Source organism: Tribolium castaneum, chromosome 11 (assembly GCF_031307605.1).
Source record: "Tribolium castaneum strain GA2 chromosome 11, icTriCast1.1, whole genome shotgun sequence".
NCBI lineage: Eukaryota > Metazoa > Arthropoda > Insecta > Coleoptera > Tenebrionidae > Tribolium > Tribolium castaneum.
The window spans coordinates 1,564,948-1,590,146 of record NC_087404.1 but is presented as its reverse complement, the minus strand read 5'-3'; the positions used below and the strand labels follow the sequence as shown (position 1 = coordinate 1,590,146).

Here is a 25,199-nt window from a genome sequence, read left to right as displayed (position 1 = left end):
TCATATAGACACACATGCAAATTATAAGTTTAGTCGAATCAAAGATGCTGTTTGTATTAACAGGAAAATCAGCGATACTAAGTGCTGACTTTAATCCACCGATTGATGTTAGTGATGATGTCTATGAACTGGGTGTTACAAATTTTGAAGTCTACAACAGTATACCGAATATTGATGAAGAAAATAATAAATTCTTTTTCGGGGATGTCGAATTTAAAATAACGACCGGTTGTTATCAATTAACCGATATAAACAACTATTTACAACATGTAATTGAAAAACAATTCCGTAATGACCTCTTATCTATTACTGCAAACAATAATACATTACATACACATATCAAAGGAACAAAAGATGTTGACTTTATCAAACGAAATACTATCGGACCAGTGTTGGGATTTAATAGTCAAATAGTTCCGAAAAATGTTGGAAAAGATTCGGATAATATTGCAGACATAATGAAACTTAATTCGATTATGATTGAATGTAATATTACAATTGGAAGTTTTAAAAATGGAGAACCTGTACACATAATTTATCAATTTTTTCCAAACGTTCCACCTGGATTTAAAATAGTACAGTCACCAGATCATGTGATTTACTTACCCATTAGTGTTAAAACTATCAGAAATATTACACTTAAAATAATAGATCAAGATGAAAAGTTGGTCAATTTTCAACAAGAGACTAATTTATTAATGCTGGCGGGAGTCACGGAAGAGACTCCTGGCAGGGACACCCATGCCAGTAAGGCCAAAGAGGAGCAAGGAAAAACAAAGGACGGCTCAAACCTCAGGACCCACCTAAGAGATTAGGTGGTACGGGAACTGGCAAACCCGGGGTAGATCCGAGCTACAGGAGGTGGAGCGTAGCCTGCCTGCTTAAAACCGTAATTGCGGCCCGAATTCAACAACCTTTGCTGAGCGCGGCAGGGGTACGTTTTCGGGGACCCGCAACCGGGAGGCTTGCCTTAAACGGCCGGCTTGCGAGGAGAAAAACCTCTATAATAAACCGAGAGATGCTCGTAAAAACCTGTGGGGCACCAGGCGCACCCCACAGTAGGAAGCCCTTCTCTCGGTATAGGCCCACTGCTGGGAGACGACGAATACTTGGTCCTAATTCGTGGGATATTAGATGAATATCAACTCAAACCCTAAAGAAGGTGAGCCTACAACCATAACTGAAGGTCGCGAAAGTAGAGCGCGTAACATCTCTACAACGACGACGGAGGAAGTTAGCGGTCGCAGAGCCAACACTGGACGAGAAGCATATATGGGTATTGGGAATAGCTCACAAAGCTTTGACGCTGGAGACAGGTTTCTACTGCTGGATGTTTCTGGATCTTGGAGCAGCCCGAAATCTACACAGGGGGAACTACCGAAAACTCCAAAAAGATCATTGAAGACAGAGAGCCCGAAGAAAGAAGAAGGAAGAAACTTGGGATACGACACCGTAAGTGTATTTAGCTCTCCAGAAGAGATTACAGATGAAAGGCAACCCAAGAGAAAACGCGAGGACACGCCTAAAAGCACCGCTCAGCAAGCGGGAACAAACGACGAATGGAAGAAATTATGCAAAGCTGTCGAGGCAACGCACCGAGAAATGGAGAGGCTTACAAGTGAAGTCTCAAAGAACCCAAACACCAAGAGAGAAATAAACAAGTCCATAACAGTATTAAAAGGGCTCCTTCACCGGGTAACTGTTGATAACCTTGGTAAGCTGCTGAAAGATAACCAAACGGACACCTATGTGGGGGACGATATAAAATCTGAAAAGTCACTCCAAAGCAATGAAACAGGAACCCAGACTGAACCATCTATGGTTACCATCGGCACTCAAACGGAAGACGAACCATCTTGTGCATGTCAACGAGATATTGCCCTAATCAGAAGATGGGAAGACCAAAACACGGAAGAAATCAGACAAGCTATCGACCAACAAGTTACTGGGCCTGAACTAGAGAACTTATTCTCTCGTTCCTGGCCAGAAAAAGCATACACGACCACTAGTACAAAGAGTGGAAGCTTATTCTCTTCGAGTACCGACTCAGACCTGGTAATAATAGGGGATACAAAAGACCTGACAAACAAAAGCGTTTTCCGGAAAGTTGCAAGCAGGGTCCCACACCTCTTAGCCCTCGCTAAAGAGAACAAAATTAAGCCAGGGAAAGTCGTACATATCTCGTGCCAAAGTGAAATCCAGGTAGAGGGAGACGACTTAGAAAAGGAACATCTCGGGCAGAACAAGCGGTCCACATTTTTGGCAACTGTAGAAGAGTCAACTCCTAGCTATCTTGAAGCAGCGACTAATCTAAACAAAGCTTCCATGAAGGCCTCCTCCAAACTACTGGCTGTGGCGATCCTAGTGGACGACCCTAAATCAAGAGAAAACATCAGAAAGGCTTTAGAGTACTCTCTTAAAGACTTGAAGGCCACAATATACATTCCTGAAGACCCAACCAAGAATAGATCCTCCAGAAGAACCGCCAACCATGAACGAGTGGCTCAAGAAGGTATAATTCTCACAGCTAATGAGGGAAAAACCTACGCCGACCTTTTAAAAGAAGTTAAATCTGGGCTTTCCAAGTCTCAACAGGAAGACAATGTAATAGGGTGTCGTCAAACTAGGGAAGGGAATCTACTCCTCAGAATAAGACCAAACTCCAAGGCAGCCACTAAAATTAAGGAAGAACTAGCCAACATCCAATCAGCCCAGAGAATTAGAGTAGTTGGACAACCAACCCAGAATACGCTGCTAATAAGGGGCTTAGATGCTTTAGCCACAAACGACGACGTGGAAAAAGCCATCGAGAGAAGCGGTATCTCGCTAGAAGATACACACATCCAATTAAGGCCGGCATGGGGAAACACCAAGACAGCAATTATCCAGTCTACAAAAGTAACGGCTGACGCACTGGTTCAAAGCAAGGAACTCCGAATCGGATTAACCCTCTGTCAAATCCGACCCAGGCAACCAGAAAACAAGTGTTTTAGATGCTGGGAGACAGGACATAGGGCGGACACCTGTAAAGGCCCTGACCGCTCAAAACTGTGTCTAAAGTGCGGCAAAAATGATCACAAAGCTGCCGAATGCAAAAATGAAATGTTCTGTCCAATTTGCAATGTTGCTGGACATCGTGCAAACGCAGGAAACTGCCCCCTTAGGAAAAAATCTAGCGGGCAGACTTCTACTAATACAAAATGATCAGTTTTCTTCAGTTAAATGCGAACCGGAGCAGAAGAGCCCACGACATTCTGCACAAAACCGCCTCTGAGACCAACTCCGACATCGTTCTACTAAGTGAACCAAACCTGAAGGTTGTCGATAACCCAAGATACCTACACGACATTCGAAAAGATACCGCAATTAACATCCTTTCCAAGCATGTACAACTTAAATGCTCAGGGAGCGGGTCAGGGTTCACTTGGATCTCGACAAGTGTAGTCACCGTGTACAGTTGCTATATCTCCCCCAACTCTACAATCGGGGAGTTTATTAACGTGCTTGAGAGTCTAACCACCTCAATGCAAACGCAGTCAGACCCGGTAATCGTAACCGGAGACTTCAACGCCAAATCCACCGAATGGGGTATGCCATACAGTGATAGGCGAGGATCTCTCCTGGCCGATTGGATAGCACAGCACGACCTAACAGCGGTTAATAAACATGATGAGTACACCTTCCAAAGAGGACTAGCCCAATCTATTATTGACCTAACGCTAGTTCCAACTTATCTAGTTCATAAGTTGAGCAATTGGAGAACCCTTGATGCCGAATCGTTAAGCGACCATAAATATATTGCGTTTACGTGGGACGATAATGCGGGAACGACCTGCCAAACCTCAGGTTATACGGGCTGGAATCTAAAACGTTTAGACTAAGATAAGCTACTGTCCAAACTGAGAGAAGCAACCTGCGAATCAACACCAGCGAGTCTAAATAAGATCCTACAGAGAGCCTGCAACGCCGCTATGCCAAAAAAAAGATGTTTCCGAAATCGAAGACCCGTCTACTGGTGGAACGAAAAAATAGCCAACTTGCGGAAAAATGCTCTGAAGTTCCGTCGCACCATAACTCGACTCCGATCTAAAAGACAAGTCTCAGTGATGTTAATCGATGGAACTACTTCCAAACTCAAACAAGCACAGAAGATGCTACGAGACGAAATACAGAAAGCAAAATCTGAGAAATGGAAGGAGTTGTGTCTATCGCTCGAAGACGACCTTTGGGGAAACGGTTATCAGACAGTAATGAAAAGAACAGGCCAGGCTTGCCCTTTCAAGCTGCCGAGAGAGCAACTGAACAACATGGTAGCCATACTGTTTCCATTACACGCCGATGTTGACTGGATCAAAGAAAACTGCAAACCGATCCCTGATTTTACCCACGATGAGCTGCGGGATGCCGCCAGAAGACTCAAATCCGGCAAAGCACCAGGTCCAGATGGGGTCCCTGGAGAAATCATCAAGATCATGGTAGAAGAACGCCCGGATACGCTGCTTGAAATCTTTAACAGGTGCGCTAAAGACTCCACATTCCCGGACTGCTGGAAGATCGCACGTCTGATTCTCCTGCCAAAACCGGGCAAACTAAACAGAACAGCTAATGCATTCCGACCGATCTGCATCCTAGATGCGTCAGGAAAGCTATATGAGTACCTACTGTACAAGAGATTAGACGACGAAATTGAGCAACGCGGAGGGCTCTCACCGTTTCAGTTTGGTTTCAGAAAGGGCGTCTCAACCGTTCATGCGATTGATGAGGTTATACGGACAGCGGAACAGGAAAAGCTACCTTCCTATAGGCATAGAAAGACGTGCCTTATGATCACTTTTGATGTCCAAAACGCCTTTAACTCAGCGTCTTGGCAGATAATTTTAGAAGAGCTGAAACAGAAGGGAATATCACCGAGCCTAATAAATACTATTAGAGATTACCTCAACAACAGGAAAATCATTACAGACTACGGAGACACGGTCAAAGTGAACAGCGGAGTTCCCCAAGGATCTGTCCTTGCCGCCCTACTTTGGAACGTAATGTATGACAGTGTCCTTCGCATAGCAACGTCGGAAAATGTCAAACTTATAGGATACGCAGATGACCTGGCTGTTATTATCACCTGTAAGCAGATAGACGACTTGGAAGAAACAGCAAATCATGTAGTAGCGCAGATAGCAGACTGGATGGAGACCAAGCGCTTAAAACTAGCCCCCGAGAAAACTGAATGCATACTCCTTAGATGCAAACGCAAACCTCCGGCAGTTAAAATTAACGTGTTAGGAACAGAGATCAGCCCAAAAAGTTCTATAAAATATCTAGGGGTATGGATAGATCAGAACTGCGGTTTTAAACAACACATACAACAAACCGCAATTAAAGTTGAAAAGACAATTACAGCCTTATCATCAGTAATGCCCAACATAGGCGGACCAAGTTCCTCAAAGCGAAGGATGCTGTCATCCGTCGCCCACTCGGCCATGTTATACGGCGCACCTATATGGCATAACGCCATGACTATAGAGTCCCCGAGGAGCAACCACTTTGTCGTAGTGGGGAGGCTTAAGTAGCTCCAATGATTGTTGAGGTTATGCTGGCGGGGGCCGCATGAAGAGGCCCCTGGTAGGGACACCCTTGCCAGACAAGCTCGACTATGAGGAGTGAAAACCAAGAGTTGCTCAAAATACAAGGATGGGCGAAACGAACTTTAAAATAAATCTCCGGGAGGGTCTGGCTAGCCAGGAATCCCTTCTTGACTCAGCTGCTGCTGAGCCAAGCTGCTCCACGGATTACGGAGGGAGCAAAGTCGTTTCTGACACACAATCAAAAAAGAAAGAAAAAGAGACAAAGACCCAAAAGGAAATAGGATTAGCCTTTGTGAAAATGTTTAGGAGTCCTATAGACAGCAACAGAATAAGAAGAGGAAGCGAGTCTGAAATTTTGGTTAAAACAAATACACCACAGACAGAAGAAAAGAAAAGAAAGGTTATGGACGACAACACACCTGAAACAAGTATTACAGAATATGCAAACCCCAGACTAAACGATACCATCGACCTTATGTTTGATGAGGCAAACCAGAAGTCCGTAAAACAAAGGAAAATACAACGAAGCTTCTCGATAGGAGAGTACTACAACCCAAATGAAATCTCAAAGACGGACCTAAGAAACAGAATGAAGAAAATTATAAGAGAACTAGGTCAAGAGGCCAAGAAACTAAATACAAAAGCAAAAGACAACAACACGACTAAAACTCAATTAAGAGATCAAGCCTTAACAGTGTGCAGTCTGGTCAGCCAGATTGCAAACTGGGAAATGCTTAATTGCCTGACAACAGAAGAAACCACGAACAAGCCACCGGTAAGCCCCATTAAATCTACTGAAGTTCTACAAAAAGCCTGGAAAGAAGAAGAAAACAACAAAGACGTTCTCAAAACGATTATAGAAGAAAACTGGTCCAGTATACATCATAAAACTGAAATAATAAACAGTACAGAAAAAATTGGAAACGATATGCTTATACTAGTAGGTAATGCACAAAACAAAGACTTAATAAAAAGAGTGTGCAAACACAGTGATTTAATAGACACTGTGTTGAAAAGCGATATTATTGAGAGAAAAAAACTGGTCTACAACATTACATCAGACTATATGCTCGAAGACAAAAATACAGAAAAAGAATCAAACACCAAAATTAACTACATTCTAGGAACCACACAAGACAACTGTGAACTAGACACTATGTATCTAGGTCTGGAAAAAGTATTATCCATACATGAAGACAGAAAAAGACAGGACCTCACTATTGTGGAAACAGACACAAACTTCAAGTACCTACAAAAAATTATAGAATACTTAATAAGACACAACCCAAACATACAAAACGTCAAAATTCTTAAAAAGGCTGAAAGCTGGAAGACGATGCTATTAAAACCAACGAAACAATCGAAAGAAACCATCAATATCAGAATAAAAGAGACAACTACCTATCACAAGGTAGTCCGAGAAATGAAGAAAGAAATAGACCCAGTTAAGTACGGTGTTCGGATACTGGATGTTTTTGAACCCGTAAAACAACTAATCAGAATCAAATACTACGCAAACGATATAGAAAAGAAAAAGAGCTTTCTCGAAAAAGTAGAACAAATATGCAACCAGAGCGCTGTAAGCATAGAAACCAAAACAGCATCAAAAGAAATTTTTCTTAAAGATATTCCCAGAGACTGTATAGCAGAAGACATTGCAGAAGCCATCAATAAAACAGCAAATAGCCAATCGAAGGAGATTGACGTGTTTGTTTCACCAGACAAAGGAAAAGGGTCAAAATTTGCGGTAGCCACGGTGCCTGCCCAAATAGCTAACACCATTTTAGAACATAAAAGAATACGAATCGGCTGGGATTGGTGTCGTATAGAAGAAAGGATACGCTTATCCAGATGTTTTGGGTGTATGGAATTTGGTCATACGGCCAGCAACTGTAAAACTTCCTCTTCAAAAGACAAAGAAAAATTACTGCTTAGATGTCTCAACTGCGGCGCCGATGAACACACGGCGAAGACATGCGAAAATAAAACAAAATGCTACAGCTGCGGAGCCGAAGGACACCGACCATCGAGTATGTCATGCCCAAACTATAAAAAAGCTGTAAACGAACTTAAAGCAAAAAACAAAGGGCAAGTCAAAGAAAATAACATATCATCCAAGACCAATGTATAAATTCCTCCAACTAAATACAAACAGAAGCAGAACAGCACACGACATGTTATTTGCAACAGCAACTGAGACAAACGCACAAATCCTCCTAGTCAGCGAACCTAACAAATCTACGGTACAAAACCCAAACTGGATATGCGACCTAAATAACGACGCTGCAATAAGAATTCTTTCAAAAGACTTTAAACTAAGAAACTCAGGGGCAGGGACAGGCTTTGTCTGGATACAAAACGAAAATATAACCATATACAGTTGCTACTTGTCACCGAATTCAACCATCGAGGAATACACCAAAACGCTGGACGATATCCGGGACTCGACTAAACATCAACAAACACATATTATTATAACAGGCGATTTTAATGCGAAATCAACAGCATGGGGCATGCCTCAAACAGATGCAAGAGGAAGTATATTAAACGACTGGATTGCAGAACTAAACTTTATTACCAAAAACAAACCAAACTACTATACATTTGAAAGAGGTACATCAAAATCAATCATAGACTTAACACTAGTATCTCAAAACGTCGCAAATAACATACAAGGATGGACAACGATGGATACAGAATCCCTCAGCGACCACAAAATTATTTCTTTCAAATGGGAAACAAATTTACCAGATAGCCATCAGTATAATTCAAACCAACCCCCAGCGTGGAACCTAAAATCATTGAATAAGGCGAAACTCCTAAAAAGGTTTAATAAGTGTGGCAGTATAAACTCACCCGAGCAACTAAAAGACAGTCTTGAAAAATCATGCAACGTTGCGATGTTAAAGAAATCTTTTTCACCAAAACGAAGACCTTGCTACTGGTGGAACGATCGTATTGCCCAACTCCGGAAAGAATCTATCAAAGCCAGACGAGCTGTAACAAGAGCTCGACCAAAAACAACATTGTCACAAAACCTAGAAACTAAGGTAAACACACTAAAAATAGCAAGGGATAAACTACGAAAGGAAATAAAAATCTCAAAACATTCAAAGTGGCAGGAATTATGTGCCTCAATTGATGACGACGTCTGGGGAAACGGCTATAAAATAGCAATGAGAAAGTTTGGCTACAGAATAGAATACAAACTTACTGAGGATGAACTGGAAAACGTTGTAGTGCATCTGTTTCCGCGCCATCCTGAAGTAGTATGGCCCGAACCAATAAAGAACCCCATAAAAAATTTCACACTGGAAGAACTACTAATTGCCGCCAAACGCCTGAAACCTGGTAAAGCCACTGGACCAGATGGTATTCCTGCAGAAATTATTAAAATTATAGCGGAAAATGAAACAAAGAAACTACTAAATGTATACAACACCTGTCTAAGGAGAAAATCCTTTCCGGATTGCTGGAAAACAGCACGACTGATTCTTCTTCCTAAACCTGGAAAAACAAACAAAGAACCAGGTTCATACAGACCAATTTGTATCTTGGATTCGGCAGGCAAATTAATGGAATATCTTATCCACTATAGACTGGAGCAGGAAGTTGAAAAACTGGGCGGTCTGTCCACACAACAATTTGGTTTCCGCAAAGGACTATCAACATCCCACGCTATTCAAAAAGTCATACAGATAGCAGAGAAAACTAGACTAGTCACATATAGACATCGTAAAACTTGCGTTATGATAACTCTAGACGTTAAAAATGCATTTAATTCGGCACCGTGGCAGGTTATACTTCAAGAATTGAAACTAAAAGGGATATCTACATCCCTCATAGATCTGATTAGAACATACCTGAACAACCGGTTTATACTCACCGAACATGGTAAACTACTAGAAGTAAACAGCGGGGTTCCACAGGGGTCGGTGCTCGCACCACTGCTATGGAATATAATGTATGACAGTGTCCTGAGACTGTCGGTTGCGGAAGATGTCGAGCTCGTGGGATATGCCGATGATTTGGCTGTGATTGTATCTGCAAAAACCATAGAGGATTTAGTAGAAAAAACAAATGATACTCTAGACAAAATTGTACACTGGATGTACAGCAAAAAGCTAAAATTAGCACCCGATAAAACAGAAGCAGTACTTCTAAATTGCAGAAGAAAACCTCCGGACGTACAGTTTAATATCATGGGAACTTTAGTTACGCCAAAAGAAGCAGTAAAATACCTAGGCGTGTGGATAGGAAGAAATATCAACTTTAAAAGGCACATAACAGAGTGCGCTATAAAAGCAGAAAAAACGATCTCTGCATTGTCATCAGTAATGCCTAACATTGGAGGTCCGTCAACGATGAAAAGAAAGATGTTGAGCACAGTGGGACACTCTGTAATTTTATACGGAGCACCAATATGGGCAAAGGCAATGGACACAATATCACTTCGGAACAAACTTTTATCGCTACAACGTAGAATGGCACTTAGGGTGACATGTGCCTATCGCACTGTTGCTACAGATTCGATTTTAGCCATAAGCGGCTTACCTCCTATTCACCTACTAACACAGGAAAGACGACAAATTTTCAGCGGCAAAACAAAAGAAGAAAGTAGAAACCTCATGCTAGAAAAATGGCAGAGCGAATGGAGTGCATCTAAAAGCTGGTCAACATATCTAATAAAAGATATAAGGAAATGGTTTCTAAGAAAACATGGTGCCTTGAATTACTATTTAACTCAATTTCTGACGGGACATGGCAGTTTTAGAAAATACCTCTACGAAAGAGAGCGAAGCAGAGATGATGAATGCATTTATTGCGGCGAAAAAGATGACGCTGAACACACTATTATATACTGCCCTAGATGGAACTTAGAACGTCAAACCGTAGAGGAAAAGCTATATATAAAACTATCCACCGAAAACATAGTAGACACAATGTTGGAAGATGAAGAAAAATGGATACAAATCAATGCCTTTGTATCTGCCGTTCTAAAAGCAAAAAGCAAAGAAGAGGAGAAGTGAAAGCAAATTAACAAGAGCAAATTGCCCACCCACCATGAAGTAATGCCCATTCAGTTCCGTGGTGGTGTTGGAAGAGCGGTGGGTGGTTTTTTAGTGGGTCGGGATGCATCGCATGACCCAACCCCACACTCCCCGGCTCACGACATCCAAGCCGGGAGCTCCTGTAGGAGTTTTTCCCCCACCGCTTAAAAAAAAAAAAAAGGTCAGGTCAGGTCAGGTCAGGTCAGGTCAGGTCAGGTCAGGTCAGGTCAGGTCAGGTCAGGTCAGGTCAGGTCAGGTCAGTACGGTGTTCGGATACTGGATGTTTTTGAACCCGTAAAACAACTAATCAGAATCAAATACTACGCAAACGATATAGAAAAGAAAAAGAGCTTTCTCGAAAAAGTAGAACAAATATGCAACCAGAGCGCTGTAAGCATAGAAACCAAAACAGCATCAAAAGAAATTTTTCTTAAAGATATTCCCAGAGACTGTATAGCAGAAGACATTGCAGAAGCCATCAATAAAACAGCAAATAGCCAATCGAAGGAGATTGACGTGTTTGTTTCACCAGACAAAGGAAAAGGGTCAAAATTTGCGGTAGCCACGGTGCCTGCCCAAATAGCTAACACCATTTTAGAACATAAAAGAATACGAATCGGCTGGGATTGGTGTCGTATAGAAGAAAGGATACGCTTATCCAGATGTTTTGGGTGTATGGAATTTGGTCATACGGCCAGCAACTGTAAAACTTCCTCTTCAAAAGACAAAGAAAAATTACTGCTTAGATGTCTCAACTGCGGCGCCGATGAACACACGGCGAAGACATGCGAAAATAAAACAAAATGCTACAGCTGCGGAGCCGAAGGACACCGACCATCGAGTATGTCATGCCCAAACTATAAAAAAGCTGTAAACGAACTTAAAGCAAAAAACAAAGGGCAAGTCAAAGAAAATAACATATCATCCAAGACCAATGTATAAATTCCTCCAACTAAATACAAACAGAAGCAGAACAGCACACGACATGTTATTTGCAACAGCAACTGAGACAAACGCACAAATCCTCCTAGTCAGCGAACCTAACAAATCTACGGTACAAAACCCAAACTGGATATGCGACCTAAATAACGACGCTGCAATAAGAATTCTTTCAAAAGATTTTAAACTAAGAAACTCAGGGGCAGGGACAGGCTTTGTCTGGATACAAAACGAAAATATAACCATATACAGTTGCTACTTGTCACCGAATTCAACCATCGAGGAATACACCAAAACGCTGGACGATATCCGGGACTCGACTAAACATCAACAAACACATATTATTATAACAGGCGATTTTAATGCGAAATCAACAGCATGGGGCATGCCTCAAACAGATGCAAGAGGAAGTATATTGAACGACTGGATTGCAGAACTAAACTTTATTACCAAAAACAAACCAAACTACTATACATTTGAAAGAGGTACATCAAAATCAATCATAGACTTAACACTAGTATCTCAAAACGTCGCAAATAACATACAAGGATGGACAACGATGGATACAGAATCCCTCAGCGACCACAAAATCATTTCTTTCAAATGGGAAACAAATTTACCAGATAGCCATCAGTATAATTCAAACCAACCCCCAGCGTGGAACCTAAAATCATTGAATAAGGCGAAACTCCTAAAAAGGTTTAATAAGTGTGGCAGTATAAACTCGCCCGAGCAACTAAAAGACAGTCTTGAAAAATCATGCAACGCTGCGATGTTAAAGAAATCTTTTTCACCAAAACGAAGACCCTGCTACTGGTGGAACGATCGTATTGCCCAACTCCGGAAAGAATCTATCAAAGCCAGACGAGCTGTAACAAGAGCTCGACCTAAAACAACATTGTCACAAAACCTAGAAACTAAGGTAAACACACTAAAAATAGCAAGGGATAAACTACGAAAGGAAATAAAAATCTCAAAACATTCAAAGTGGCAGGAATTATGTGCCTCAATTGATGACGACGTCTGGGGAAACGGCTATAAAATAGCAATGAGAAAGTTTGGCTACAGAATAGAATACAAACTTACAGAGGATGAACTGGAAAACGTTGTAGTGCATCTGTTTCCGCGCCATCCTGAAGTAGTATGGCCCGAACCAATAAAGAACCCCATAAAAAATTTCACACTGGAAGAACTACTAATTGCCGCCAAACGCCTGAAACCTGGTAAAGCCACTGGACCAGATGGTATTCCTGCAGAAATTATTAAAATTATAGCGGAAAATGAAACAAAGAAACTACTAAATGTATACAACACCTGTCTAAGGAGAAAATCCTTTCCGGATTGCTGGAAAACAGCACGACTGATTCTTCTTCCTAAACCTGGAAAAACAAACAAAGAACCAGGTTCATACAGACCAATTTGTATCTTGGATTCGGCAGGCAAATTAATGGAATATCTTATCCACTATAGACTGGAGCAGGAAGTTGAAAAACTGGGCGGTCTGTCCACACAACAATTTGGTTTCCGCAAAGGACTATCAACATCCCACGCTATTCAAAAAGTCATACAGATAGCAGAGAAAACTAGACTAGTCACATATAGACATCGTAAAACTTGCGTTATGATAACTCTAGACGTTAAAAATGCATTTAATTCGGCACCGTGGCAGGTTATACTTCAAGAATTGAAACTAAAAGGGATATCTACATCCCTCATAGATCTGATTAGAACATACCTGAACAACCGGTTTATACTCACCGAACATGGTAAACTACTAGAAGTAAACAGCGGGGTTCCACAGGGGTCGGTGCTCGCACCACTGCTATGGAATATAATGTATGACAGTGTCCTGAGACTGTCGGTTGCGGAAGATGTCGAGCTCGTGGGATATGCCGATGATTTGGCTGTGATTGTATCTGCAAAAACCATAGAGGATTTAGTAGAAAAAACAAATGATACTCTAGACAAAATTGTACACTGGATGTACAGCAAAAAGCTAAAATTAGCACCCGATAAAACAGAAGCAGTACTTCTAAATTGCAGAAGAAAACCTCCGGACGTACAGTTTAATATCATGGGAACTTTAGTTACGCCAAAAGAAGCAGTAAAATACCTCGGCGTGTGGATAGGAAGAAATATCAACTTTAAAAGGCACATAACAGAGTGCGCTATAAAAGCAGAAAAAACGATCTCTGCATTGTCGTCAGTAATGCCTAACATTGGAGGTCCGTCAACGATGAAAAGAAAGATGTTGAGCACAGTGGGACACTCTGTAATTTTATACGGAGCACCAATATGGGCAAAGGCAATGGACACAATATCACTTCGGAACAAACTTTTATCGCTACAACGTAGAATGGCACTTAGGGTGACATGTGCCTATCGCACTGTTGCTACAGATTCGATTTTAGCCATAAGCGGCTTACCTCCTATTCACCTACTAACACAGGAAAGACGACAAATTTTCAACGGCAAAACAAAAGAAGAAAGTAGAAACCTCATGCTAGAAAAATGGCAGAGCGAATGGAGTGCATCTAAAAGCTGGTCAACATATCTAATAAAAGATATAAGGAAATGGTTTCTAAGAAAACATGGTGCCTTGAATTACTATTTAACGCAATTTCTGACGGGACATGGCAGTTTTAGAAAATACCTCTACGAAAGAGAGCGAAGCAGAGATGATGAATGCATTTATTGCGGCGAGAAAGATGACGCTGAACACACTATTATATACTGCCCTAGATGGAACTTAGAACGTCAAACCGTAGAGGAAAAGCTATATATAAAACTATCCACCGAAAACATAGTAGACACAATGTTGGAAGATGAAGAAAAATGGATACAAATCAACGCCTTTGTATCTGCCGTTCTAAAAGCAAAAAGCAAAGAAGAGGAGAAGTGAAAGTAAATTAAAGTAAAGAGCAAATGGCCCACCCACCATGAAGTAATGCCCACTAAGTTCCGTGGTGGTGTTGGAAGAGCGGTGGGTGGTTTTTTAGTGGGTCGGGATGCATCGCATGACCCAACCCCACACTCCCCGGCTCACGACATCCAAGCCGGGAGCTCCTGTAGGAGTTTTTCCCCCACCGCTTAAAAAAAAAAAAAAAAAAAAAAGGTCAGGTCAGGTCAGGTCAGGTCAGGTCAGGTCAGGTCAGGTCAGGTCAGGTCAGGTCAGGTCAGGTCAGGTCAGGTCAGGTCAGGTCAGGTCAGGTCAGGTCCCCCTCCGATGGGATGCCACCTTGTCGTGGTGGAGGGGCTTAAGGGTGTGTCGGAGCACCTACTAAGAGCATCCCCTTAGCATACCGTAAACCCTCAAGGGGAACGGGGGGACTTTTGTCCTGCGAGGAGTAAACCTCTATAAACTATCCATTAAAGAACGCCGGAAAGCCCGGTGACAGGGTGTGGCGACCTTGGATGAAATCTTAGCTGGGGGAGCTGAGCGCCAGCCCCCCCTAATACCGCAAACCCAGAGGTCGATTCAACGACTCTACACAAGGCGTGGTGTAGGGAACGTCTCGGCTGATGGGATCGGGAGGCTTGCCTTAACCGGCCGGCCTACGAGGATGAAAACCTCTATAAAAAATCCTTAATTCGCTGGTGGCTTTTGCAGTTTTCCGACCAAGCGGGTTGTGGCTGTTGGATGCAACAGCCATGGCTGGGAGGTGCCCAGTCAAACCAGGTGAAACGACTATGGGAGATGGTGCGTCCCCATAGTACATAGAAAACGCCTTGTCCTAGGAGCGGGCGCTCCCCTGGGATGGACCCCACCTCATCGCCCGTACTCGTGGGATCCATATGAAAAAGGTATTTTTAAAACAGGAGAAAGAAGCTGGGAAACTGGCTGGAGAAGGTACTCTGAGGAAAGACCTGTCGAAAACAGATGCTCTGAAAGTAGCGGCGGGGAAACAAACCGCCAAACTGGACGAGGCAGAGAATCCTAAAACTCCAGGAGAGGACTCGAGTTTGGGGAACATTAACCCGTTTGGTAGATCAAGCATGACGCCTCGATCTCCACAAAGAAAAGTGCAAACTAGCTTGATAGTGGGACAAACACCCAAGCTAGACGAAACGATCGAAGTGTACAAGGAAACACCAACAGGCGCAATTCCAAAAAGGAAAAGAGTGTCTACTCCTGAGGAAGCACATAAAGTTAAAAAGCTAGTTGAAACTAGAATAAAAAAACAGAAAAGCCTGGTACTAGGAAATATAACCTGTACTGATATCCTACAGGCCTTTACACAAGTGACAAGCAGACTGGCAAAAAAGGTCAAGGTACTGCAAGACAGAATTGACGATACTCCCAACACGCGACGGGAGATCAAAAATGACGCAAAAGCAGTATGTTATGCCATGGCAGACATGCAAGCTATGCAAGATGATGTCTTTGAAGAAATTTTTAAATGGCAGAGACATATACAAATGGAGGATAGCGATGACGATGTTGTACTCGTCGAATCGACAGAAAACAAAGGGGTGGGCATTCAGGTAGCCACCCAGACAAAAGAAGTTGTAACAAAAAACGCAGAAACTCAGACTCCTATTGAAATGTGGGGGAAGTCGACACAAGTAACAGAGATGTCTCAGCCTGGACAATTGAGAGAGCCGCTGTACATCGGGGATAAAAGATCTTTTGTTGATTTTAAAGACCTTTCGAAACGTGACTGGAAAGAAAGCTACTTCGAAAAAGTAAAGATTAAGGCAGTAAATCCGCTTGCCATGATGCCAGAAGCTGCTCCAACGATTATTAGGAGTAGAGACAAAAAGGAAGAAGGGGCACTGTTGAAAATGTTGCATCAACGATGTCCTGAGTACAGAGAGTCGGTGCTGGAAGGGGAGAACCCTATAGAAAGCAAAGTGACTCCAATTGTAAGAAGTGTAGTGGTTGGACACGTCGCAGGACCAAAAGAGACACTGAAAAACTATATGTTTGTAGTTGCCGGTGACGAGAAAAATAAGGCAAGTGGGTATCTCAAAGAGACCTACGAAGCCTTGGAAGAGTTGAAAGAAGTACTCAAAGAGCTTCAAATTGAAAAAGTCGCTATTGGAAGCGACCTTACAGGCCGAGAAGAACACCTCAGAAAGATGTTGGAATACATCTTTAGAGGGGAAAATGTGGAGGTTACACTGTGTGTACCTATTGCAAAGGAAATGATATGGAGAGACCAAGGGAAAGCCCAGTCTGCCATATCTGTATCACCAAAAGGGATGAGAAAAACGGATGCTGTAATTGTGCAAGGCAGCAAAACCGAAACATATGAAGCTGTACTCAAAGAAGTACGCGAAAGCTTGGCCGAAACGGACTGCGAGATACGAGCAGTCCGAAAGACTAGAGAAGGTAAACTTCTTTTGCTAGTTGGCAAAGAAGGAGATCAGGCAAAGAAAGTCAAGGAGGCACTAAGCTCCAAAATGGCAAATCGTAAGATCGTGCTACGGGATGATAGCACGAAAGAGGACAAAGTCCTACATGTGAAGGGCCTAGATGCGCTGGCAGTGGAGACTGAAATAGTCAGTAGCGTAGTAGCAGCTATGGATGGAACCATCACAAACACAGATTTGGAGGTGACATCTCTGCGAAAAGCATACGGAGGGAGTAAGGTAGCTACAATTAAAGTATCTGCGAAAAGTGCTGACGCCATTTTGAGTAAGGGCAAGATAAAGATTGGTTTAGTGACATGCAAAATCACTGAACGAGTTAACAGTGTTTTCTGTTATAGGTGTTGGGAGCCAGGACACATGGCGGCCCGATGTCAAGGGGTGGACAGGTCCAAACTGTGCCACAGATGCGGAGAAGAAGGTCATTCAGTGAAGACCTGCGAAAAGGAGATGTTCTGCCCGGTTTGCGGCGTAAGGGGTCACCGAGCAAAGACGCTGGTGTGTGAGAGTCTTCGAAAGAAGGCGGCTCGCGCTGAGAACGAGAAACCACCGTGATCAGGTTCCTCCAAATTAACTTGAACAGAAGCCATGGTGCCCACGACGCAGCAACGAGCTTCTGTAGACGAACAGGTCGGGATGTGATCCTGATGAGCGAACCTAACGAGGGGAGGGTTCGCAGCAATGGATGGTGGACGGACGATGCCAATGATGTTGCCATTGCCGTCATGAACAAGAAGATAAAGGTCTATGCCTGGGGTAAGGGGCTTGGCTTTGTATGGATAGACACGGGAGAGTGTATCATATACAGTTGTTACATTTCTCCCAATGTCGAAACTGTCATAGCAGAGCGTGCTCTGCGTAACCTAGTGGGCAGCATAGGGTCCCATGGCGGGAAACCCTGTGTTGTGACGGGTGACTTCAATGCGAAGTCACCCGAATGGGGGGGGGAGACACAAGACGAAAGGGGACGTCTGTTGTCTGAATGGCTAGCAACGCTAAACTGCGTTGTTTACAATGATGGGATGAAACCAACTTTTTTGAAAGGACGTTATCAATCCTGGATAGATGTCACCTTCAGCACCGAAAATGCTGCACGGTGGGTGAGAAATTGGACCGTTGAGGAAGAAGAAACTCTCAGCGATCACCAGTTTATTACGTTTCAACTGAAACTAGACGGAGAAAGAACCGGAAACGGTCAGAGCTCTGGGCGATGCTGTGGATGGAACACCAAGGGCTTTAGCCCTCTGGTGATTCGCCATAGCTTTGTAGAAAGGATGAACGCAAAACAAAATAAAGACTGCGTCAGCATGGTGGGGGCCATCAAGGAAGCATGCGACATGCACCTTCCGAAGAAAGGCCGAACAAGAAACACAGGTAAACAAAGGGTTTACTGGTGGAACGATGACATTGCGAGAGCAAGGAAAGAATGCATTTCTGTCAAACGAAGACAGATGCGACTGAGGGCCAGAAATAGACTGGAAGAAGTCATTGAGGTAACAGAGCTGTATAAACAGAAAAGGAAAATTTATCGGGTTCTCATTAGAAAAGCTAAAGAGGCTAAATGGGAAGAACTGATAAATGAAATCGAAAGAGACCAATGGGGGCTTGGTTACCAAATAGCCACCAGGAAACTAAGACTGGGTTCAGAGCAAATCACTCTAAGCCCACAATTTAGACAGAGAATAGCCGATGTGCTGTTCCCAAAACATCAGATAAAAAGATGGAATCTCACAGAGACGTGTGAGGTAGAGGGCATCACCTCCAATGAAATGCAACAAGCGGTACGAAAGCTAAAAACGGGCAAAGTACCGGGACTAGATAACATTCCAGTGGAAATTGTTAAAGCAATTGCTCACGAGCAAGGCGAGGTTCTCATGTTGGAAGCCTATAACGGACTCCTACGTGAAGGGAAATTTCCGAAAGAGTGGAAACGAGCTAAATTGGTTCTACTCAAAAAACCCGGAAAAGAAGGAGGCAGTCCATCGGATTTTAGGCCGATCTGTCTCCTAAATGTGGTAGCGAAACTGTATGAACAGTTAATACTGATAAAGCTCAAAAAAGAGCTGGAAGAGAAAGGAGGCCTAAGTGAAGAACAGTTTGGCTTCCAAGAAGGCAAATCTACCCTCGACGCGGTAGACAGAGTTATGGCCTTGGCAAGATGGGCTAACTCTGGAGACACGAGAAGAAAGAGGTGGTGCGTGTTGCTCACCTTTGATGTGAAAAATGCCTTCAATTCGGCAAACTGGCAAAACATCATGGAGGCCTTGAGGAAAAAGGGCATCTCCATGTACCTGAGGAAAGTGATAGGTAGCTACCTATCAGAAAGAAGTCTAGACTTGGGCGACGGACAAGTCATGGAGGTGACGAGTGGAGTTCCACAAGGTTCGGTATTGGGGCCGACCTTGTGGAACATCCTTTATGATGGAGTTCTTAGATTAGAAATTCCAAAAGAAGCAACGCTAGTGGCATATGCTGATGACTTAGCACTAGTCGTGATGAAGAAGGACATCGAAAACTTGATGTGCACAGTAGAGATGACGTCCAAAATTATTGGACGATGGATGAAAGAAAATGGCTTGCAGCTGGCTCCAGAAAAGACTGAAGCTGTGCTTCTTGCAGGCGGACGTAGACCAGACAAGAACGTTGTCTTCAAGGTGGAAAATGTTGAGCTAAGACCTAAACAAAATGTCAGGTACTTGGGAGTAGACATAAACCAGAGAATGACTTTTACGTCACACGTAATGCGTGTGGCAGCTAAAGCAGAAAAGATGGGGGCAATGCTGGGGAGGCTAATGCCAAACGTAAAAGGACCATCACCTTCAAAGAGGAAGGTAATGGCAGAAGTAGTAAATTCGATTGTCATGTATGCGGCACCAATCTGGGGTCCTACTGCACTCGACATGTTGAAGTACCAAGAAAGATTGGTACAGGTTCAGAGAAAGACAGCTCTTCGCGTATGCTCGGCATACCGAACCGTTTCGGCGGATGCTGTCCAAGTAATAGCTGGGATGATTCCCATTGATCTCAGAATCCATGAGACAGTCAAGGTAAGAAATAGAACACACACCAAGCGCGAGGCGCGGGAATGGTCTATTAAAGAATGGCAGAACAGATGGAATGCAAGTTCCAAAGGCAGATGGACGCACCGTCTTATTCCAGATATAAGACAGTGGATAGAAAGAAAGAAGAATGCGGGTCAGGTAAATTTTTACTTGACACAATTTCTCTCAGGACACGGGGACTTCCGATGTTATTTGAGGAAAATGCATCGAGCAGAAAATGACAGATGCGTGTACTGCGGTGAGATGGACACTGCCGAGCACGTATTGTTCCAATGTGGAAAATGGGCTGGGATACGGCATAGGCTGGAACAGCTCGTCAATGAGAAAATCAATCCAGATAATCTGGTAGAGATTATGCTGAGAAGCAATAAAAATTGGAGAACAGTGCAACGTTGCACTGAAGACATTTTGAAATTCAAAATGGAGGATGAAAAGACTGGGCAAATAAACAGCCCAAGAGACTCGTCAGAGGTGCTGACGAGTATTTAAAACAGGTGGAATCAGTCAACCATTGATTTGACCGACGCCAATCGCAGGAGGCGGGCGACGGCTTGGGTCAATGGCAATGGCTAAATGAAAAGAAGCGTCATAAGACGCAGGAGCTGAAGCTAGTGGAGGCGTAGAAACAGACAAGCCCGGCCCCCTGAAGACATGCCTAACGGCGATACCGGGGCTTCGGGTAGGTGAAGAACGGGGGAACCAATTCTACCTTAAGGTCGGGTTCCACGTCCAGGAGCGGGGTGGGGCTCCTGGGTAAAACTAAAAGGTCAGGTCAGGTCAGGTCAGGTCAGGTCAGGTCAGGTCAGGTCAGGTCAGGTCAGGTCAGGTCAGGTCAGGTCAGGTCAGGTCAGGTCAGGTCAGGTCAGGTCAGGTCAGGTCAGGTCAGGTCAGGTCAGGTCCCCCTCCGATGGGATGCCACCTTGTCGTGGTGGAGGGGCTTAAGGGTTTGTCGGAGCACTTACTAAGAGCATCCCCTTAGCATACCGTAAACCCTCAAGGGGGAACGGGGGGACTTTTGTCCTGCGAGGAGTAAACCTCTATAAACTATCCATTAAAGAACGCCGGAAAGCCCGGTGACAGGGTGTGGCGACCTTGGATGAAATCTTAGCTGGGGGAGCTGAGCGCCAGCCCCTCCTAATACCGCAAACCCAGAAGTCGATTCAACGACTCTACACAAGGCGTGGTGTGGGGAACGTCTCGGCTGATGGGATCGGGAGGCTTGCCTTAACCGGCCGGCCTGCGAGGATGAAAGCCTCTATAAAAAATCCTTAACTTGCTGGCGGCTTTTGCAGTTTTCCGACCAAGCGGGTTGTGGCTGTTGGATGCAACAGCCATGGCTGGGAGGTGCCCAGTCAAACCAGGTGAAACGACTATGGGAGATGGTGCGTCCCCATAGTACATAGAAAACGCCTTGTCCTAGGAGCGGGCGCTCCCCTGGGATGGACCCCACCTCATCGCCCGTACTCGTGGGATCCATATGAAAAAGGTATTTTTAAAACAGGAGAAAGAAGCTGGGAAACTGGCTGGAGAAGGTACTCTGAGGAAAGACCTGTCGAAAACAGATGCTTTGAAAGTAGCGGCGGGGAAACAAACCGCCAAACTGGACGAGGCAGAGAATCCTAAAACTCCAGGAGAGGACTCGAGTTTGGGGAACATTAACCCGTTTGGTAGATCAAGCATGACGCCTCGATCTCCACAAAGAAAAGTGCAAACTAGCTTGATAGTGGGACAAACACCCAAGCTAGACGAAACGATCGAAGTGTACAAGGAAACACCAACAGGCGCAATTCCAAAAAGGAAAAGAGTGTCTACTCCTGAGGAAGCACATAAAGTTAAAAAGCTAGTTGAAACTAGAATAAAAAAACAGAAAAGCCTGGTACTAGGAAATATAACCTGTACTGATATCCTACAGGCCTTTACACAATTGACAAGCAGACTGGCAAAAAAGGTCAAGGTACTGCAAGACAGAATTGACGATACTCCCAACACGCGACGGGAGATCAAATATGACGCAAAAGCAGTATGTTATGCCATGGCAGACATGCAAGCTATGCAAGATGATGTCTTTGAAGAAATTTTTAAATGGCAGAGACATATACAAATGGAGGATAGCGATGACGATGTTGTACTCGTCGAATCGCCAGAAAACAAAGGGGTGGGCATTCAGGTAGCCACCCAGACAAAAGAAGTTGTAACAAAAAACGCAGAGACTCAGACTCCTCTTGAAATGTGGGGGAAGTCGACACAAGTAACAGAGATGTCTCAGCCTGGACAATTGAGAGAGCCACTGTACATCGGGGATAAAAGATCCTTTGTTGATTTTAAAGACCTTTCGAATCGTGACTGGAAAGAAAGTTACTTCGAAAAAGTAAAGATTAAGGCAGTAAATCCGCTTGCCATGATGCCAGAAGCTGCTCCAACGATTATTAGGAGTAGAGACAAAAAGGAAGAAGGGGCACTGTTGAAAATGTTGCATCAACGATGTCCTGAGTACAGAGAGTCGGTGCTGGAAGGGGAGAACCCTATAGAAAGCAAAGTGACTCCAATTGTAAGAAGTGTAGTGGTTGGACACGTCGCAGGACCAAAAGAGACACTGAAAAACTATATGTTTGTAGTTGCCGGTGACGAGAAAAATAAGGCAAGTGGGTATCTCAAAGAGACCTACGAAGCCTTGGAAGAGTTGAAAGAAGTACTCAAAGAGCTTCAAATTGAAAAAGTCGCTATTGGAAGCGACCTTACAGGCCGAGAAGAACACCTCAGAAAGATGTTGGAATACATCTTTAGAGGGGAAAATGTGGAGGTTACACTGTGTGTACCTATTGCAAAGCAAATGATATGGAGAGACCAAGGGAAAGCCCAGTCTGCCATATCTGTATCGCCAAAAGGGATGAGAAAAACGGATGCTGTAATTGTGCAAGGCAGCAAAACCGAAACATATGAAGCTGTACTCAAAGAAGTACGCGAAAGCTTGGCTGAAACGGACTGCGAGATACGAGCAGTCCGAAAGATTAGAGAAGGTAAACTTCTTTTGCTAGTTGGCAAAGAAAGAGATCAGGCAAAGAAAGTCAAGGAGGCACTAAGCTCCAAAATGGCAAATCGTAAGATCGTGCTACGGGATGATAGCACGAAAGAGGACAAAGTCCTACATGTGAAGGGCCTAGATGCGCTGGCAGTGGAGACTGAAATAGTCAGTAGCGTAGTAGCAGCTATGGATGGAACCATCACAAACACAGATTTGGAGGTGACATCTCTGCGAAAAGCATACGGAGGGAGTAAGGTAGCTACAATTAAAGTATCTGCGAAAAATGCTGACGCCATTTTGAGTAAGGGCAAGATAAAGATTGGTTTAGTGACATGCAAAATCACTGAACGAGTTAACAGTGTTTTCTGTTATAGGTGTTGGGAGCCAGGACACATGGCGGCCCGATGTCAAGGGGTGGACAGGTCCAAACTGTGCCACAGATGCGGAGAAGAAGGTCATTCAGTGAAGTCCTGCGAAAAGGAGATGTTCTGCCCGGTTTGCGGCGTAAGGGGTCACCGAGCAAAGACGCTGGTGTGTGAGAGTCTTCGAAAGAAGGCGGCTCGCGCTGAGAACGAGAAACCACCGTGATCAGGTTCCTCCAAATTAACTTGAACAGAAGCCATGGTGCCCACGACGCAGCAACGAGCTTCTGTAGACGAACAGGTCGGGATGTGATCCTGATGAGCGAACCTAACGAGGGGAGGGTTCGCAGCAATGGATGGTGGACGGACGATGCCAATGATGTTGCCATTGCCGTCATGAACAAGAAGATAAAGGTCTATGCCCGGGGTAAGGGGCTTGGCTTTGTATGGATAGACACGGGAGAGTGTATCATATACAGTTGTTACATTTCTCCCAATGTCGAAACTGTCATAGCAGAGCGTGCTCTGCGTAACCTAGTGGGCAGCATAGGGTCCCATGGCGGGAAACCCTGTGTTGTGACGGGTGACTTCAATGCGAAGTCACCCGAATGGGGGGGGGAGATACAAGACGAAAGGGGACGTCTGTTGTCTGAATGGCTAGCAACGCTAAACTGCGTTGTTTACAATGATGGGATGAAACCAACTTTTTTGAAAGGACGTTATCAATCCTGGATAGATGTCACCTTCAGCACCGAAAATGCTGCACGGTGGGTGAGAAATTGGACCGTTGAGGAAGAAGAAACTCTCAGCGATCACCAGTTTATTACGTTTCAACTGAAACTAGACGGAGAAAGAACCGGAAACGGTCAGAGCTCTGGGCGATGCTGTGGATGGAACACCAAGGGCTTTAGCCCTCTGGTGATTCGCCATAGCTTTGTAGAAAGGATGAACGCAAAACAAAATAAAGACTGCGTCAGCATGGTGGGGGCCATCAAGGAAGCATGCGACATGCACCTTCCGAAGAAAGGCCGAACAAGAAACACAGGTAAACAAAGGGTTTACTGGTGGAACGATGACATTGCGAGAGCAAGGAAAGAATGCATTTCTGTCAAACGAAGACAGATGCGACTGAGGGCCAGAAATAGACTGGAAGAAGTCATTGAGGTAACAGAGCTGTATAAACAGAAAAGGAAAATTTATCGGGTTCTCATTAGAAAAGCTAAAGAGGCTAAATGGGAAGAACTGATAAATGAAATCGAAAGAGACCAATGGGGGCTTGGTTACCAAATAGCCACCAGGAAACTAAGACTGGGTTCAGAGCAAATCACTCTAAGCCCACAATTTAGACAGAGAATAGCCGATGTGCTGTTCCCAAAACATCAGATAAAAAGATGGAATCTCACAGAGACGTGTGAGGTAGAGGGCATCACCTCCAATGAAATGCAACAAGCGGTACGAAAGCTAAAAACGGGCAAAGTACCGGGACTAGATAACATTCCAGTGGAAATTGTTAAAGCAATTGCTCACGAGCAAGGCGAGGTTCTCATGTTGGAAGCCTATAACGGACTTCTACGTGAAGGGAAATTTCCGAAAGAGTGGAAACGAGCTAAATTGGTTCTACTCAAAAAACCTGGAAAAGAAGGAGGCAGTCCATCGGATTTTAGGCCGATCTGTCTCCTAAATGTGGTAGCGAAACTGTATGAACAGTTAATACTGATAAAGCTCAAAAAAGAGCTGGAAGAGAAAGGAGGCCTAAGTGAAGAACAGTTTGGCTTCCAAGAAGGCAAATCTACCCTCGACGCGGTAGA

General features: G+C 44.0%; 1 protein-coding gene and 3 long non-coding RNA genes across 4 annotated transcripts in view; all 4 read right to left on the bottom strand.

Moving 5' to 3' along the window:
- Positions 1–25,199, bottom strand: part of LOC103312347 (B-cell lymphoma 3 protein) — a 467,353-nt gene that overhangs the window by 75,352 nt on the left and 366,802 nt on the right. The gene's annotated exons all lie outside the window — the stretch shown is intronic.
- On the bottom strand, positions 8,139–9,815 carry LOC135267330 (uncharacterized). The gene is made up of 5 exons (XR_010335768.1): positions 9,469–9,815; positions 9,025–9,089; positions 8,797–8,960; positions 8,439–8,745; positions 8,139–8,374 (listed from the first exon to the last, which is right to left on the bottom strand). It is a non-coding gene; the product is annotated as an uncharacterized LOC135267330 (long non-coding RNA).
- On the bottom strand, positions 12,001–12,635 carry LOC135267332 (uncharacterized). Its single transcript, XR_010335770.1, has 2 exons — positions 12,301–12,635; positions 12,001–12,236 (listed from the first exon to the last, which is right to left on the bottom strand). It is a non-coding gene; the product is annotated as an uncharacterized LOC135267332 (long non-coding RNA).
- LOC135267331 (uncharacterized) lies at positions 12,666–14,667 on the bottom strand. The gene is made up of 3 exons (XR_010335769.1): positions 13,331–14,667; positions 12,887–12,951; positions 12,666–12,822 (listed from the first exon to the last, which is right to left on the bottom strand). It is a non-coding gene; the product is annotated as an uncharacterized LOC135267331 (long non-coding RNA).